Genomic DNA, 6,004 nt, shown 5'->3' on the forward strand with positions numbered 1-6,004 from the left:
GCTGTACTGTGGCGATGTCAATACATCGTGGGACAGAGGACAAGGTGACATGTCCAACACCCCCCTCAAAAATAAAACAAATAATCAGTAGAGCCTCAGCTGAAGGGATAATGACATTTAGTTTGCACATTTAACAACTTTACACCAAGTATCACCTCAAAAAAATGTTGAGATCTTCTGAATCATCATAATGACTTTTAGAACATTGAAATACAGTTGGCGTGGGGTAGGCCAGCGTTCGGTCGCCCTTGGTGGGACACGTGTGACCCTGTGGAACATGCTTTTTTTCCCGCCGTGCTACAATAAAGTGTAATTGCACATCCACTCCAGTAGTTGTCAGTGGCGCTCTCATTGCTCATTGTACACAGCGAGTATTAACTTTACGTTTTGGTTTGTGTCGCCGGAGAGTGGGCGTTGGGGTGGGGGCGCAAATTGTTTTCTTCTTGCTAGGGGGGGTAACGGAAAATAATTGAGAAGCTCGCATCTAAATCGTGGCAGAAACATATGTATTTTGTAAGCCACTATAACATTTTGAATATGAATAGTGTGCTTGTACAGAAATAGAAAAAAAACTTTCTTGTCCAGTTTATCCATACATTTTCCCATTCTTATCCTTACTATAAGGATGTTGATGGAAAACTATGTTGTGATATTACATTGTTATTCACTGTTTTCAAAACAGCTGATGTGTGTGCATGTGTCTTATTGCTTCATAAAAACAGTACTATAAGAATAAATCTTGTCTTTTGTGACATAAACCAGTAAGAAAGTTCACAGACTATTTACAGTGAACCTTACTGATCTACTGATAAATAGGGATGTTCAATATCATTTTTTGTAGACCGATACAACTACAAATATTGACTCTACTCATGATACAGAGTACCAATATCGCTAATACTTTTGATGTATAAAACTCAATGACAAAAAAATTGTGATCAAAGACAGCAAACGATGATTCGCTGACGTGTCAATCTGTCGTAGTCTAGTGACAACTACCGCAAAAGAAAACAATGTTTTTGTTTTTTTGATGTGATTTTTGTGAATTAATTTATGTTCAAGTTATATTTTTCCCAAGTTTTGGGTCCACAGTGTGTTGTGAAAGCCTCGGCGGGAGACACAAGGAACTGAGCCACTTTCTGTTGACTTTCACCGGTTCCACCCCCCGTGCACCGAGGGGGCCCCAGCGGCCTTCCACTCGGTGTGGCCTGCTCTTGCCGTGCCCCGGCACAGCTATTGTGGCAACGCTAATCTGGGGATTTTGACTCTTCTGTCGCATGATCAGCAAATGGCAAGAAGTGATCTGTGAGGCTTTAGACTGATAAGGTTTCATGTGCTCTGCCGGTGTCATTTCATGTTAAACGCTGAGATTTTGTTTATCCGCAAAATCCATCAACATACATGGCAGATGTGATTTTTTTATTTTATTTATTTATTTTTTTTAATCATGAAACAAAAGTGCTCATCCCTTCACATTAACGGAACATAACAATTGAGTCAAGGTAATGATTGGTAAATTGCTTGGTCCCTTTCCCACAATAGATTACATACAAATATATTTTTTTTTTATTCTACTAATACTTATATTATAATGATCCAGTATCTCCTGCCTTTTATTATATTTGCTCAAATATTTCTCTCCTATATAAAATAAAATGAAAAACAAAATCATTTGTAGAGACCAAATGTTTTCTTTTTTTTATAGGTTTGGGGGTCATAATTTGTGACCTCTTGAAAGCACAGTTTAAAAGCTCAGTGGTTGAAGACAATAAAATAAATAAGAATCCTCTATGCCTTTGTGACCAAAGTCCTCATTAGGGAGTTAAACCTGCACTCCTTTTGCAGGCAAACATGGGCCTTTAAATAACAAAAGCCATGCTTACGGATCAATTAAGCCACAACAATGACAACCGGCAGGATGTTAATGGGTCAGCGGTGCCTGTGAAAAGCTCATCCCAGTAACCAGCGCAAATATTTGCCCAGTCAATTGTCAACTTGTCATGTGTGAACCAATATATAAAATAACGTTACAATTATAATAAATATTTGATCCGTTTTATTTCCCACAGCTAATATATGGACCAGTGGTAACAGTTTTTTTTGTTAAATCCCAGAGAATCACAATGTCCAAAATAATGGTTCTCCCGTCTTATCTGAACACTTTTTCATAAAATTTGAGGTCCTATTGATAATCTCAGAAATAATTTCAATATAGTGCTATGTAACACCCGTGACAATATAGCACCATTACAATTACACTAACAGACTGGTTTACGGTTGAGACACGTGTTAGAGAGCAGTTTCCAATCCTGCGGCCTTTTATTCTTTATATGTTAATTTATCCCGTACAGTATCCGTATCTTTTAAAACAGTTAACGCAGACTTTGATTGAAAGCTGCAATGCACAGGAGCTTCACTTTCTACTCGCTACTGCCACCTGTGGCCAAAAAGTGAAATGGCACACTCCTTGCGTTGCATGCACTATGCACATTCTCAATGACTGAAAATCATCACGACGTACTTTTGGAGTGGAAAGAAAGCCATTTATGCATCGCTTTTCAAGCCCAAGTCCGAAGTACTCTTCACCGTCAAATTTCTGGTTGCAACACTGTGAGATAACGAGAAAAAATGCGCACATCCGCAACGAGCACGAGAAATTAGAACCCGATTCTAGTCTGAAAATGATTTTCCCTGTCGTGAGGTTGTCTCAATTTTGGCATGCTTAAAGTGATAACTAGTATTGTTATTCTTTTATCGGGAGTCACTCCGTGATTAGTCGTGTTACTCAACCTTGATTTCGCTTTTTGTGTATCGGAATGTTTAACAACGATTTGGAAATTCAATTTTTTTCATGGTGCTTCTATGGAGGAAAGCAGACACAAAATGATTAGCCCCATAAAAGTGGCTGAGTGTCGCACATGCTCCGTCCTCACAATGTCCAAGGGTCCCACCTTTGAGGGGGGGCCGAGGGGGGGGGGCTTCGCTCCAACGAGGTCCAGTGTGGTCCGGCCTTGAGTGGGTTAGCCCACTCATTGGACTTTGGCACATTCATTTCAGCAGCGACCTTCTCTCTCATTATTTAAGCAACGGCGACAATAGTGTACGCCACCCCCTCCCCCTCTTTTATGCGCACAAGTGTGGTGCCCCCACCGACCCCCCCTTTCAGTGCGCCCCGCCTGGTCTTTTCAAAACAAGATACCCTCAACTTTCTCTTTCTTCCATTTGCCCAAACAGATTTCTTTTTTACTCTTCAGGCCTCTCATTAACTCCGCTCATACTCGCCATGGCTTGAAGTGGGCGGGCCTTAGGAAAAAGCGACCAATTAGGGGCCTCATCAGCTCCAATTAGACGAGACAAAGCCAGAGTAAAGATAACTCAATGAGTGTGTATGTGTGTGTGTCAGTCCAGTGTGACAAAACTTTGCCATTCACAACATGAGGTGAGGGGGGGAGAGGGGGGGGGGTGTTTGGTGGTTGGAGGCGGCTTCTCTCCGGAGCCAAGTGTTGTTGTGCTGGCAGGGCCCCCCAGGAGTCCCAGAAAGAGAGCCCATTCAACCCTCTTTTACCTGTTTGCAATCTCTTATTATTGTCCGCCTCCACTCTCTTCATACTTCCTTCAACAAGAGGAGAGGAGGGGTGGGGGGTGGGGGGTGGATGGCTGTTAAGGGGGTGCCTTTCACCTCATTAGAAGTGCATTTGCACTGTCTCCTCCCCGCAACATCGTATTTTTCCTCTTTTTTATTTTTTTATTTTCTTTGTACGTCATAATCTTCCCTGAAAGGAGGATTTTTGGGGCGCTTAATTTGCCGCCCACGCTAAACGCATTCATTAATGAATTGGGTAACACTAATTTTCTCCTATTCAAGGGGTGCATCTTTTTCCGGGGGTTGGGGCTGAATAACGAAGGGAGGTGGAGGTGGTGGGGGAGATATAATTAGGATACAAGGGTCCACTTCAGTAAATATTTGGAATCTTTTAAGGCTTACCCTCGATTAATTACTTCCACAAGAGATTTTCGCAGGGGGGAAATGAAGTGCCAACTTTCCTCTAACAAGATAAGCTTGTTAGGGGGACGTTCTTCAAATTAAGGTGGGGGAGGGGAGGGGGGTTATGTGGTGGGCATTTTAATCAAACGCATGCTCGGAAAATGGGCTCATTACGGACACAAAGGCACGACGCGCAAACAGTGATGTCATGTTTTGTCGCTTGTTTACACAAATAAAGACGACTTGGAAAAGGCGGATCGTGTTGATCATTACGCTGACGCCATTGTCGCCATAATGGCAGCTGACAACCCTGCCAAGTTGTATAACCGCGTAAAATGAACTAAAACAACTACTTAAAAAAAAGATTATTTGTATTACTGCGAGGAAGTTTTTTTGGTTTTGCAAAAAAAGTCATTTTAAACAAAATAGATTTATTTGTATGGAAAAATGTTGGAATGAGAACAAGGTCGTCAAACATTATGAAAATAAAGTGGTGCTTTAAAGAGGAAAAAAATATTGGTAGATTTGTCATATTGCAAAGAAAACTGTAGTAACATTTCAGGAAGACGAAAAGTGGTAAAATATTACGTTCATTAATTTTCATCGGAAAAAAAAGTCCCCGGTTTTCCTCATTATCCCTTCATGATGAAACATGTCAGAAATGTAGCTTATTAATATATAAATGGCATCAAAATAAATGTTTGAAATAAATGCAACTCTATTGTAATCAAGCTACAACTGAATTGTACTCAACAAATTTGTAGTACCAAATAAACAAAAAGTGTAACATTTATTTGAGGGATATATTTTTTCTTACCACTAGAGGGAGCACACATCCCCTATGATATTAAAGAGGCTGACGGGCCCAAAGCTTTTGGAAGTGCTTGAAATTAATTGCTTTGTGAGGTGCTTACATGTCACCATCCAGTTTGTTGTGAGCGAGGACTGCTACCTAGTGGTTTCAGAGAAGTACTGTGACTCTCCATACATTCGAGGGCAGCCCGGGTGCAATATGATGACGCCATGGCACAAAATATGGTGTATTTAGTTGCCACAGCAGCAGTAAATTTGACGACTAAAACAAGGTTGGATGTCATTACATAGGACAAAGTTTCCGCTACCTAAATCAAAGAAGTCTTGCAAAAAAAAAAAACTGAAACATGCTGTAATGTAGAAATATAGTGTTGGAAAAACACATAAAGCACAAGTAGGTCATAATTTTAGACTGGCGTAAAGGAGAGGACATGCTGCCACATTATTTTTATTGTGACAAATGGCAACAAACTGTGGACTTAATTAAAAATAAGCAACGTTCCAGTTGGGAGATGATTCCTGTCTTTTTTGTAACAGTCACAAAACATTGCCACGGCATGTATACAGCAAACCTCACTTCTATCTAGGATGAAAATTTGCAAAAAAAAAAAAAATGTAGAATTTTGAAAAGCAAGAATATAAAATAAATGAATACTGTTACTGTAGTGTACTTCCAAAATGAAATTTATGTGGTGAAGTTTGAAAAAAAAATCTAATTAAAAACTATTACCCCAAATAATGTTGAGAAAAAAATTAAATATTTTTTTTAAACTACATTTTTTTAAATGTCGAATTTGAATGAAATGTCATTCTTTAATGGCATGAAAAATAGTAATATTAGAATGAAGTATTTTTATCAGGGAAAAGTTGCAATGATGTAAGAATACTCATAGTATTACAATCCCCCAAATTTTTTTGCAGGAAACACGGTAAAGTTATTTGTAGGATAATTACGAATATCAAAATGTTACTTAAAATCCCGGCGCAGTTCAAAGTTTTATCGCGTTGACAGTTTGACCCCTGGCACAGACTATTTCCATTATTTTCTAAAATCTCCATTTTGGAAACGCGCAGAAGCGCAAGTGATGAACGACACCAATGGGACACTTCAGTTTTCTTACCGCGCCGGTGGTTATTTTTCAAGAAAACAACAACGGCATTGAGCTCCTAAGATTAGAACTTTTCTTCATCCAAAAGTGAATGAGG

This window comes from Idiotropiscis lumnitzeri, chromosome 18 (genome assembly GCF_059441095.1).
Source record: "Idiotropiscis lumnitzeri isolate Australia: NSW breed Sydney's pygmy pipehorse chromosome 18, RoL_Ilum_1.0, whole genome shotgun sequence".
Classification (NCBI taxonomy): Eukaryota; Metazoa; Chordata; class Actinopteri; order Syngnathiformes; family Syngnathidae; genus Idiotropiscis; species Idiotropiscis lumnitzeri.